The following is a 13,709-nucleotide window of genomic DNA, read 5'->3' on the forward strand; positions in this document are numbered from 1 at the left end:
AATGTAGTTTAGAGAAACAAATCATTATTCCCATTTACAATACATATTAAAGACTACAGTAAACATTCTAAAACACAAAATACACTTGTAATGATCTTCTTGGTTGAAATTAATTTAATCCAAGTGCTTAATAGACGCATTCAATAAAGCAAGCTTTTCATCTACACACAACTATATTATATTACATAGTAAATTAGATCAAAAAAAGAGGTCAGTCCATCGAGTTCAACCAATTGAACTAGTCTAAGGGCCTTATTCTAGTTGACTCTTTGGGATGCGCGTTCTTTCGGAAATGACCAAACGCCACGCACGTCGGACCATCAAAGAACACACGCCTACAGGTCGTCCGCATCTGTCAGGATGGACTTTCTAAGAGGAGGGAGTGTCTTCGACTGCATCCACACGTCCGTGTGCGGTGGGAACTCAAAGATTCTGCACGGTCCTAGTGCGTCCGAATGGATGGGAAGCTGACCGTACGCACCGAGTTGGTGTATGTGGCAAACCTCAGTAATCTATTCGGAAAACATGCTTCAGCAACATGACACACTTACCCAATTAGGGTACCTCCGAACATATATATTATTTTTAAATGTAATCAATTACTTCCTAATTGGCACTTTAGATTAACCCTTACATCATGTTAAGTTTTATTACTTCATTGTTGCCCCTTTACCTGTGTTTTATGTATGCATACTATATATTAATTGGAAGGCAAATGCAATCATTCAAAATATTCAAATTGTGATTAACACATAATAAATGTCAAATACCTACATTTTAAAACACAGTACGTGTGTGTGTACATCATTATGCATACTGGCTATTTTTTTTTTTTTAAAGAATAAATTTTGTGTCATGCAATGAATTGGTCACTATAATAAAGGTACTGTAGACCGCTGTGCAAACACACACACATACACACCACCACACCTTCAACACCATTTATTCATTACCCTTAACTTTCTTACACTTTATGAAAACACACATCTCTATACAGTATCTACCTTTTGCAAGTGCGATAAATATATAACAAAAGTTACACATATACTGTTAATTTAAACAAAAACACACAGACAACTTCTAACTCTCAACAACTGTTTATTATAACAAAATCAAATAAAAACAATTAAATAAGGAGGTCCGTAAGGTCCTGCAGGTCTTGGGCCACCATTAGGGGGTGCTCCCTCATTCTTGTAAGGGCACCTCGGATGCCCTTGTGGACTTGTCTCTGGTAATCTGTCGGCATGTTAAAGGGGGTTCAACATTACTATTGATATTCATGTATACATTTTATATTGTGATCCATACAATATTTCAAAATGACCCACAGCATCAAAAATCATAGATACACACAATTACATAGGCTACATAGGCTACTGCTTTCAACATTAAACTAACTACTATGATGGTGACACACACACACAGTTGTTTACTGTATGAAATCTTTAACTTATACAAGAAATTTAAAATGTGTTTCAAAGGGCACCTAGACTTGAACCTCTCTCAAACTTGACAACCCTTACCAGTCAGCAATGTACTGTAAAGCTACAACCATTATGATTACCGACCTTTTTTCATAATTATTATCTATACACTATGTCAATATCATATCAAATATTCCATTATATAAGATGGCGACTGTGAATGGTGAAGAATATGAACAATGGGCATGTAAAACATATCCACATTTTTCGTTTGGAAATAATGGCAGTTATGTTGAATGACGCATCAAAAAGAATCAATAGCATATAACAATGCATGACAAAAATCTCATCAGGTGTTATATGTAATAATTTTTAATTTTGGGTTGCAGGTGGCATGATTTCAAAATTAACCTTAAAAAAAAAACTGACCGCACGTTGGACACACAGCCAGACCACTGGGGCTGGCAGCATGCCCCGCAATCTTGCACTCTCCTCCCTGGAACAGTTGGCCCAAGACTGTGTGGTAATAGAGGAGATCCGTAGAGTTAGCAACATGGATAGCGAGGCCCCAGTGGATGTATTCGTGGCTGAAATGGAAGGTAAATTGTTAGCATGACATAACAAACTTTGGTTAATTTTCCTTAAATGTGTTTTAATTTAACAGCGGAGCTAATTTCGGTACTTGTGTATTATCTGGGCGCCCGATTTTTTCATTGCATGCCACTACTTAAGGCATGCGATGCGATTTTTCATTGTAAAGACCAGATTTTTAATTGTATAGTCACCCATGGGATTACTTTACATGTATTCTCCGTCCGCTCGCCACGCTTCGGGCTCGGTGGCTCGCTGCGCTTGCCACACTATATAAAATCAACTCCATGCGTAGTTGGATAGTGGGGGTATGAAATCACCCATGGGTGACTATACAATTAAAAATTGGGTCTTTACAATGTAAAATCGCATTGCATGAATTGTATGCCACTATATTGCAAGTACCCTACACAAGTACCCTAATCTCCACCAATAGGGCCCTATTGTCTGTTGCTTCTGCTGCTGATCCATCATCAGCAGTCCCTGCTGCTGGAAGGGGAAGAGCAACACCCTCTTCCACAGCAGCTGATCCCCCCCAACCCACCAGCACAACATGGCCGAAGAGCTACTGCACATGGCAAGGCCCCTACCAAGGCCAAACGTGGCTGTAAATAATGTGGTATCTGTATTAATCTCTGTCATTACGTATTTCCAAATTTATTCTTTTGCTGTGTGTGTCAGCTTCGGCTGTGCAATCCAATCCCGTGCAAAGGGTCCCCACATTTCATGTACCTTCTCTTGGAATATTTGGCTTTGTTCCCCTGTTGCCCCCTGTCTGGTTCAAATGCTGGCTGCTGGGCTCGAAGTGTTGTTCCTATACACCTCTTGTGAAGCCACCTGGTGTGTTCCTAATGATTCTGCTGTGGATATGTTTTAAATTTCGTTCACATTTTATTTATTTTCCCCCTTATGTTCCCATGTGCAAACTAACATGGTGCAAAATTGTTATATTTTGACATTATTATTTATTAAAACTACTTTTTTGCGAACATGTGTGCTGTTTCACATTAATGTAACGGGCAGATTTGCATATAGATTTGGGTAACACAGTTATGTCCATTGAGTGCAGCGTAAATGTGGGCCAGATACCAACAATAAAATAAATGTGTTTGCAGAATATATTCAACTATTTAGTATTGTCCCATTTAGGCAACAATGACTTAGTGGTTCCAATAGAACCTGTGAAAAGTGTTTAATTAATCAGTGATGACCAGAGGACTGGATTGTATTGTGCTCAGCTGCGAGTGTTTAAGGTGCGGGCGTACTAATTGGGCGATCCAAATGCCTAGCGCATGAACCATTGCCCTCCGAGAAGTGAAAGCTGCTTGTTGACACCAAAGATTTCTGCCGTGTTGGTTCGCTTGCGCTCGGTGTGTGTGTTCCGAATGCATACCTACCACTGTTCGTGCACTCCCATGTGTACGCCCCGATTTACGCCCAGTTTTGCCCACTTTGAAAACGTGCCCTTATACACGCCCACATGACGCCCATATTACACCCATATTTCCCGAGGGAGTTCGGTGGACATTTTTAGACGGTATTGCTGAGAACGAGTACGAAGACACTGCGTTGCACATGCGCATTGCGTTGCTTACGCGTGCGCAAGTAGTTAAAAGTCACCATCTGAAAGAATTCGGAAAGGACTGCCTCAACCAGAATAAGGCCCTAAGTCATGACTACTGTATATGATTCCATTTATGGCCAAGCATTTATCTATTTTTAGTTTAAACTCATTTACAGTAATTGCTGTTAACACATTTTCTGGCAAAGTGTTCCAGAACTTAGCCTATCTTTATATTCTGGTGACTCAACACCCCTTATTAGTTTAGTTGACCTTCTCTGAACCCGTTCCAGTTAATTTATGTCTTTTTTAAGGTGAAGTGCCCAAAAGTGAACACAGTACTCTAAGGAGGTCATTCTAATATGATTGCATGGGGAAGTGATGTTAAGCTTCTGCACATGTGCATAAGTGTCACACTCAGCCGCAGCGGAGCGCGGCGGGTCCATTACTCACCCGTCCGCGCCCGCCGCCGGCTAGCGTGTGTTAGTCTCCTGTCCTGGGGGCAGCGGGCGGCAGCGGTCGGCAGCGGGCTGGCGGCTAGTGAGCGGCGGGGAGCCTAGGGAGCAGTACACTCCGTCATTGTTGGTGACGCCGGGAGGCCAGCGCCGCCATCTTGAGTAAGGGCAGCACGGGGATTGGTGCCAGGTCTGAGGTTTCCACCCGGATTTCCCTGACAGCCAATGGCAGCTAACCCCTGGGGATATAGGGGATCTGCCTAGGGCTGTTCAGGGTCAGTACAAGAAGTCTCCAGAGTCATTCACAGCTCCTAGCTGACTCCTGACTCGTGACTCATTATTCCTGACTCCTGGTGCCTAGTTCTAGTGTTGCCGCTGGAAAACTGCTACCACTGGCTCCTTGCTGCTTCTTCCGCCAAGGTCCAGGTGCCTTCCCGCACTCGCGAGTCCTTCGGGGCACTCGCTCCACCGTCTCGTCTTCCAGCAAACCGGTGTCCGGCTTCTTCCCATTTAAAGGAACAGTACCACCAATTATCCGTGTTACCTTTTCCGGATCTCCCGCTTCTTCAAACCTCCTGATTCAGACTTTTGTTTATCACAGATGTGGTTTATATTCTTTCGGGACATACTTCTTTAAATTATTCATTTACCACTAACTGCCACTTAAAGACGTATTTAAGTGCTAAAGTTGTCTGCCATTTATGAAATCATTTATTAAACCAGCACGGTTCAATCCTTCCCCTCCTGGTCCGTCTCCTGTTCCTGAGCACCACACGACTTCATCTAACCCCCCACTCGTGACAGTTTGTACTGACCCGATGGAGTCGGGTGAAGCACAGGCCTCCATGACGGAGGTACTACAAGGCATCGTGGCTCGTTTGGAACAAGTAGAGACGACACAGCGTCAAGTAGCCCAATTCCTACAGACCCTGTCACCTCCTTCTGCGGCCTCCCCTGGTCCACCAGCCCCGGCGCAGGGAGTTCCGGCACCGGCACCCATTCCAGGCCCAAGTGTTCCCAATCACCTGCATTTGCCAACTCCTAACAAATACGATGGCTCACCAAAAGGATGTCGTGGGTTTTTGAACCAATGTGACGTTCATTTTACCCTTCAGTCTTCGAACTTTCCTTCACCCAAGGCTCGTGTGGCATATATTGTGTCCCTTCTGACTGGGGCCGCCCTGGATTGGGTGTCACCCCTCTGGGAGCGCTCTGATCCCCTGCTCGACGACTATGACGCCTTTATTACCTCCTTCCGGCACATCTTCGACGAACCCGGCAGGGTCTCCTCAGCTGCCACCGAGATTCTAAGGGTTCGCCAGGGAAGCCGTCCGGTGGGACAATACGTCATACAATTCCAAACCCTGGCTTCCGAATTGAGATGGAATGAAGAGGCTCTCGTCTCAGCTTTCTGGAATGGGCTCTCCGGTCGAATCAAGGACGAATTAGCTACACGGGACACTCCTCTCACTCTGGCCGAACTTATTTCCCTATGCAATAAGGTGGATCTACGACTACAGGAGCGTCAACTTGAGAGAAATCGTTCAGATCGCCTTCGCCCTCGTTTCCCTCCTAACCCTCTACCTGCACTCAAGTCAAGTTCTTCGATGGCTGCTCCCTCAGAAGAACCCATGCAGATCAACCGCTCCCGGCTCTCGTTGGAGGAGAAATCCCGTAGACGACGAGAGAATTTATGCATGTATTGTGGCTCCTCTGCTCATCTACTATCCTCCTGCCCACTACGTCCGGGAAACGATCGCTCCTAATCTCTCCGAGGGAGGTCCGATTAGGAGTCTTGCTTCCATCTCCCTCCTCTACCGATTCCACCATCCCGGTTACTCTCGTATCCCCTCAAGGGAGAATCAAAGTCCAGGCCTTGCTGGATTCAGGAGCAGCGGGGAATTTCCTCTCCGCATCTTTCATCACCCAACACTCCCTGTCCGTACGATCCTTGGAACATCCATTGTTCCTTACAGCGGTAGATGGGAGTCGCATCTGTAGCGGGCAGATTACCCTTCAAACCTCTCCAACGACTATAATTGTGGGGGCTCTTCATCAAGAGACAGTAGAGTTCATGGTTCTACCCCAGTCCTCGCATGAAATGGTTCTGGGATTGCCATGGCTCACCCAGCACAATCCCCATATCGACTGGTCCAACATGGAGATCAAGGCTTGGGGCACCAATTGTCCATCCACTTGCCTCTCCCGGGTTATCCCACTCAACCAGGCGAATCAGCAAGTTGAACCCACCAGCCCTTCTTCGTCTTCCTTATCTCCACCTTTGTCGCTACCTACACCATACCTTCCCTTCTCAGACGTCTTCAGCAAAGGAGGTGCCGACACTCTTCCTCCACATAGGCCTTGGGACTGTCCTATAGAGTTGATGCCCGGGAAATACCCGCCTCGTGGACGTATCTACCCGTTGTCTCTTCCCGAGACTGAGGCCATGTCCACCTATATTCAAGAAAACCTCAATAAAGGATTCATTCGACCTTCCACCTCTCCAGCTGGGGCGGGGTTTTTTTTTGTAAAAAAAAAGGATGGATCCCTCCGGCCTTGCATTGATTACAGGGGGTTGAACGATATCACAATCAAGAATCGTTACCCCCTACCTCTCATCACAGAGTTATTCGATAAGATCAAAGGGGCTTCTATCTTCACAAAATTAGATTTGAGAGGGGCCTACAACTTGATCCGGATCCGTCCCGGAGATGAATGGAAGACGGCATTCAACACCCGTGACGGGCACTACGAATACCTGGTGATGCCGTTTGGTCTTTGTAACGCTCCTGCCGTCTTCCAGCAATTCGTGAATGATATATTCCGGGACCTGTTGTATAATTCCATCGTGGTCTATCTGGATGACATCCTCATCTTCTCCCCTAACCTCCATCTTCATAGGCAGACGGTGTCAGAAGTCCTGCGTCGGCTTCGCAAAAACCAGTTGTTCTGCAAGTTGGAGAAATGCGTGTTCGAAGTTACCTCCATTCCGTTCCTTGGGCACATCCTCTCCTGCACCGGTATAGAGATGGACCCTGAGAAGGTGAGAGCCATTCAGGACTGGACGATCCCTACCACTCTCAAAGGAATCCAGAGATTCCTGGGCTTTTCAAACTACTACCGCCGGTTTATCCGGAATTTCTCCACCATTGCTGCTCCTCTCACCGCCCTCACTCGCAAGGGAGCCGATCCGAGCCTATGGCCCCCCGAGGCCTTCCATGCCTTCCAACAACTGAAGGATGCTTTCATGACGGCCCCCATCCTGCTCCAACCAGATCTGGATAAACCTTTTATCCTGGAGGTGGATGCATCCTCTGAGGGGGTAGGAGCAATTCTATCTCAGAGAGGAGATGATCAAGAACTACACCCGTGTGCCTACTTCTCAAAAAAAATTTTGCCTGCGGAGAAGAACTACTCTATAGGAGAACAGGAGTTGTTGGCGGTCAAGTCAGCGTTTGAAGAGTGGCGCTATCTCTTGGAGGGAGCGCGACATAGAATCACTGTTTACTCCGACCACAAAAATCTTACTTTCCTCAAACAGGTCCAATGTCTCACTGCTCGTCAAGCCCGCTGGGCTATGTTCTTCGAACGTTTCCACTTTCAGATCCAATTTCGACCCGGGTCCATGAATGCCAAGGCCGATGCCCTTTCTCGCTCTTTTAAGACGTCTACAGATCTCGAAGCAACTCCCCAGCCAATCTTGAGTCCAATCGTCTTCGCTCAGTTGACAACCCAACCTACACCTCCTCCTGGCAAGACCTTCGTTCCTCTCAACCTTCGCAAGAGAGTGTTATCTTGGGGCCATTCCTCCCGCTTCGTAGGGCACTCTGGGGCACAAAAGACTCTAAAGTTCCTACTCCGCTCATACTGGTGGCCCACCATTCGTCGTGATGTAGCCAGTTTTGTCACATCCTGTGTAAAGTGTGCTCAGCATAAGATTCCCAGAACCTCCCCTGCTGGTACACTCCTTCCGCTCTCCATTCCCACTGAACCGTGGACCCATTTATCGATGGACTTTATATCAGAGCTTCCCCCCTCAAAAGGGCATACAGTGATCTGGGTGGTGGTTGACCGCTTCTCCAAGATGGTGCATTTCTTCCCATTAAAGAGCCTTCCATCGGCCTCCGTGTTAGCACAACTTTTTATTTCTACCATCTTCAAATTGCATGGCCTACCCAAGGAGATTGTTTCCGACCGCGGAACACAGTTCGTGGCAAGGTTCTGGAGAGCACTTTGCTCCGCCGTACAAGTTAAACTCAAATTCTCCACCGCCTTTCATCCGCAGACCAACGGCCAGACGGAACGGGTCAACCAAGACCTAGAGGCATTCATCCGGCTTTTCGTCTCTTCTTCCCAAGATGACTGGGTGGATCTTTTGCCTTGGGCAGAATACGCCCACAATAACTCCTACCATTCGTCTTCAGAGACCACTCCTTTCTTTACCGTATATGGCAAGCACCCACGATCCCCAGACTTCACCGAGTTACCTTCTTCCGAAGTACCCGCAGCAACCGCCTCGTTGCAACGATTCAGTAAAATCTGGTCGGACGTCCACAACGCCCTCCTCAAATCTTCGGCTCGATACAAGAGGATGGCCGACAGAAAGAGAAAGGCAGTTCCTCGTTTGAAAGTCGGAGATCGGGTATGGCTGTCTACCCGCCATCTACGCCTTCGTTTACCATCCATGAAGCTAGCTCCTCGGTTTATTGGGCCATTTCCGATTATTCAAGTTATTAATCCCGTCGCTTACAGGTTACAACTACCGTCATCTCTGAAGGTTTCCAACTCCTTCCACATCTCCCTTCTCAAACCGCTGAGATTAAACATGTACCAAAGAAAGGTGCCCAAGCCGCCTAAAATTTGCTCCGAGAGGGAGGCAGAATTCGAAGTAAAACGGATCATAGACTCCCGTTGTCGTAATTCCCATCTTCAGTTTCTGGTGGAGTGGGCTGGATTTGGCCCCGAAGAGAATTCCTGGGTAAATTCTGCTGATCTGCACGCCCCAAGTCTGGTGAGACAGTTCTTCCAAAGAAACCCTCACAAGGTGCGTAGGTGCCCTGGGGTCACCCAGAATAGGGGGGGTACTGTCACACTCAGCCGCAGCGGAGCGCGGCGGGTCCATTACTCACCTGTCCGCGCCCGCCGCCGGCTAGCGTGTGTTAGTCTCCTGTCCTGGCGGCAGCGGGCGGCAGCGGTCGGCAGCGGGCTGGCGGCTAGTGAGCGGCGGGGAGGCTAGGGAGCAGTACACTCCGTCATTGTTGGTGACGCCGGGAGGCCGGCGCCGCCATCTTGAGTAAGGGCAGCACGGGGATTGGTGCCAGGTCTGAGGTTTCCACCCGGATTTCCCTGACAGCCAATGGCAGCTAACCCCTGGGGATATAGGGGATCTGCCTAGGGCTGTTCAGGGTCAGTACAAGAAGTCTCCAGAGTCATTCACAGCTCCTAGCTGACTCCTTACTCGTGACTCATTATTCCTGACTCCTGGTGCCTAGTTCTAGTGTTGCCGCTGGAAAACTGCTACCACTGGCTCCTTGCTGCTTCTTCCGCCAAGGTCCAGGTGCCTTCCCGCACTCGCGAGTCCTTCGGGGCACTCGCTCCACCGTCTCGTCTTCCAGCAAACCGGTGTCCGGCTTCTTCCCATTTAAAGGAACAGTACCACCAATTATCCGTGTTACCTTTTCCGGATCTCCCGCTTCTTCAAACCTCCTGATTCAGACTTTTGTTTATCACAGATGTGGTTTATATTCTTTCGGGACTTACTTCTTTAAATTATTCATTTACCACTAACTGCCACTTAAAGACGTATTTAAGTGCTAAAGTTGTCTGCCATTTATGAAATCATTTATTAAACCAGCACGGTTCAATCCTTCCCCTCCTGGTCCGTCTCCTGTTCCTGAGCACCACACGACTTCATCTAACCCCCCACTCGTGACACATAAGCATTTATGCGCATGTGCAGGCTCCGTTTGCGAACATACACAGTGACTTATATAGTCGGTGGCCCATTCGCACAGAGCAGTGTGGGTGGGGGCCATGGGGCAGTGGGCACGGGTTGCTCCCATGGGAATGCCCAGCATTTCATGGGCATTCCCATGAAAATGCTGGGCATTCCCATGGTAATTTGCTGGTGATGGAGGTGCCAGGGTGGGCGGCTGATGTCACATGATGACAGCTGCCCACCCTATCTTCGGGGAACTGGCTGCAAATTTAAGTCAGTCTCCACTGACTTATATTTACGTGGCCAGTTGTAATCATTCAATGGTTGCCAAACATGAAATTAAATTGGCAAGTGAGGGGGGATGGACGTTCGTGCAGATAACATTTAGTTGACTTGCAAAGCTGCAAAATTTGCAGCTTTGCGAGTCAACCAGAATGACCCCCTAAATGTGGCCTCACCAAAGATTCATAAAGGCAGGGCTGGTGGGCTGGTGCAAGGTTTCATGGCACCCCCTATGCAAAAATTCTTCCACCCCCCTATGAACATAATTATGTAAACCATCGGAAAGAAAAAACATCAGTCTTTATAAATACAAATGCCCAGCTGCTTCAGAATAATACATTTATTTATTTACTTATTAACAGTTTGTCACATACCTAGTTATTTCTGCATATATGTTCAGCATGTTGTCTCCAGTTGCTGCATTCTCAGGATATTCCAGCCTGCACTTCTGCTGCCATACGTTCAATGAAAGTCTGTGTGCTGCTAATTGCACACCTGTGAGACTCCTGATCAGTCATTAACTCCCTGGTGGCCTGTTTGCTGAAGTCATGCTAGGTCTCCTCTTATGCACTGATTATTCCATTCAGAGTCCATTTCTGCTATTGCAGTTGCTGCCTGGCTATTCGCCCAATCAGTGCAAGGCAAGGTTTTTAAAGATTCAGCTCCTGGACTAAAGCTGTGTACAAACGGGGCGATAGAGGCTGAAATCACTGGAAATATGGTCACTGGCAACCATATTGCCAGTGATGGAATGTGCCCTGCGATAAATCGCCAGGTGCGCGCTCCCATTTTTAACCCCGTTCTAATCGCTGGTCGCAGGAGCTTGCTGATTACCTCTGCGGCACCGCCCGGCAGAGGTTACTTCTCATCAGCGACCAACTCTGGTCGCTGATGAAAAGGAGAAACTGAGCAATATATTGCTCAGCAATATATCGCTAGCATTATGTTGCTGAGCAATATATCTCCCCCCGTGTGTAAAGTTGCTACCACGTCCTGATACCAGGTACCCTGTATGGGTATTCCACAGTTTCCAGCCGCTACTCTGTATCTGCAACAGTTTGGATCTAGCTGCCACTAGCTTCGGCCGGCATCGCTACCACTGTTGTAGTCTGGTTGAATACAACTTTCCCGACCTGCCTGCTACAAGTCGCATCCAGCTATTGTGTGCTACAGCTCTGCTGTAAAGCTTCCAGTAATCCTGCCATTCAGCTGTATCCAGACACCAGTTGCTACAGTAGCTAGACTGCAATCCTCCAACTCTGATCCAGTTTCTGGTTATTCTCCGGTCAGCTCTACAGTACTTACAATAGTGTAAAAAAGGGAATGGGATCAACCTCCACCAGCGCTAGATAAATAGAGAATTTACTTCCCTTGTTGTGTGTCAGATTCCTCTTTGTGGGGTACCGGCAACACAGCTGTTTCCTTCAGCTCACAATCAAATGTACATGTGGAGAGAATACATAATCCACATAGTGTATACCGGTATTTGAATCACACAACATATAAGTACATCAGCAAAAAAAACACAAAAATGCAATAAAATCAGTGTATGCACACAATATCAAATCCAAAGTGCAAGTGCAGAGTGGCAAGATACATGAAGGGAATTACCAGATGTAATGTGAACCATATAAAATACAGTTCAATCTGCGCATGTGTATAATCACCAACTGGCCCGGGCACCAACAGGATCAAGACACTGCAGTGGGTAAACGTCCTCCACGATCCGTCCAGTCTCCCTTGCTTGGCCGACGCGTTTCGGACCCTATCTGGGTCCTTTTTCAAGGCATGTTTAGTGTGCATTTCCAGAGTCTTTTTATAGTGTCCATATAGATCCCTCGACGTCACGCGCCGCCGCTGTTCCGCCCGGCGCTTCCGGGTTTGTCGCGGCAGTCGCGTCATTCACGCGATGACGCGTACGTTCCTTGCGTCATTGCGTTTTCCAGAGCTGGTGCTATGCTCTGTAGGCTCCGTCATGTGACCGCATGTGAGTCACATGATCAGGAGAGTATGCCACTGTCCATGTCCATAAGGAAATAACAGGTAAACCCCACATGAAGTCACCTGATCAACGGATGTGTCGTCCTGATAGGTTGATTTTAGGGCACTTCCGCCCTTACCTCATACCTATATATACCATAATGACCTTTATGGGAAAAGAAAACATGATAAAATAAGTTTATAAATATGATTAAAAATGCGCATCATTTTGCTAAAACACATAAAAGGCAGAAAAATTGGAAAAATTAGAGAAACCACTTCAACTCAAAGTCGGAGTTGATACCATGAGGTTTTAAAGTATTAAAATTATAGATCATCTGCATTTCCAATTTGGCTAGCTGCACATCCATGTCTCTCCTGCGGCAGTGTCTCTCAACATATTTAATACCTAAAAATATTAATATATGTGTAGGGGAGCTGCCATGATGTGTTTTGAAATGCTGCGACAATGAATGGGTCTCCTCTCCCTTTTTTATATTCCTGATATGTTCACTTAATCTTATTTTTAGGGGGCGAGAGGTTCTTCCTATATAAAATAGGTTACAAGTACAGCCCACCAAATAGACCACATTTTTCACATTACATGTGATAAACTCTTTTATATGGTGTTCAATTCCATTGATAAGGACTTTCTCTACCTTTTTCTCTCCCTTAATATTTATACAGGCACTACAGGTCCCACACCTGTGAAACCCCTTTGTTCTTATTTCTCTCCTCCCAGTGTTGGAGGGATGCATACTTTTGGTTAGGTGGTTACCCAAATTAGCAGCCCTCCTATAGATGAAGGAAGGTTTGGCAGGTAGGTCCATCCCTATAATAGGATCTTTTCTTAGTAGGTTCCAATTTTTTCTAATAGAGGTTTCCAATTTTCTATGTTGGCAACTATAGTCTGTTATGAAGGCATATTTTTTTCAATTCACCTTGTACCGGTTGTTTTTTATCCTGTAGAAGGATATTCCGGTCAATAAGATCCACTTTTGATCTATCCCTTTCTATGGTGGCTGCATTATATCCGCTTTCTTTAAATTTAGCCATCATAGTGAGGGATTGTTCTTTATACATTGCATCCTCAGTGCAATTCCTCTTAATCCTTTTCAACTGCCCCTGAGGTATGCAGTCTAACCAATTCTTATGATGGCAGCTGTCTATGTTAATATAGCTCTGAGAATCGATTGGTTTGGTGAATGTCTTTGTTTTTAATTGGCCATCTTCCGCATAAATAGTTAAATCCAAAAAATTAACTGTGGTCTCACTGCTGGAAAAAGTAAACTCAATATTCAAATTGTTGGAATTAAGATAAGTACAAAATTGATCCAGTAAAATGCGTCCTCCCCTCCATAAAAACAGCACATCGTCTATGTAGCAGGTCCAGGACACCAGGTTCGCCCCAAATGGATTGTTATTCCATATGAAGTCATGCTCCCACCCACCCATAAATAGGTTAGCGTAACTTGGGG

At 46.4% G+C, this 13,709-nt stretch overlaps 1 long non-coding RNA gene across 1 annotated transcript; it reads right to left on the reverse strand.

Annotated features, from left to right (window-relative positions):
• Positions 1–1,142: 1,142 nt before the first annotated feature.
• On the reverse strand, positions 1,143–10,714 carry LOC146062530 (uncharacterized). Its single transcript, XR_014471374.1, has 3 exons — positions 10,626–10,714; positions 1,854–2,011; positions 1,143–1,236 (listed from the first exon to the last, which is right to left on the reverse strand). It is a non-coding gene; the product is annotated as an uncharacterized LOC146062530 (long non-coding RNA).
• Between the last annotated feature and the right edge of the window lie 2,995 nt (positions 10,715–13,709).

The sequence above is a fragment of the Crinia signifera genome, chromosome 3, assembly GCF_055691185.1.
Source record: "Crinia signifera chromosome 3, ASM5569118v1, whole genome shotgun sequence".
NCBI classification, from domain to species: domain Eukaryota; kingdom Metazoa; phylum Chordata; class Amphibia; order Anura; family Myobatrachidae; genus Crinia; species Crinia signifera.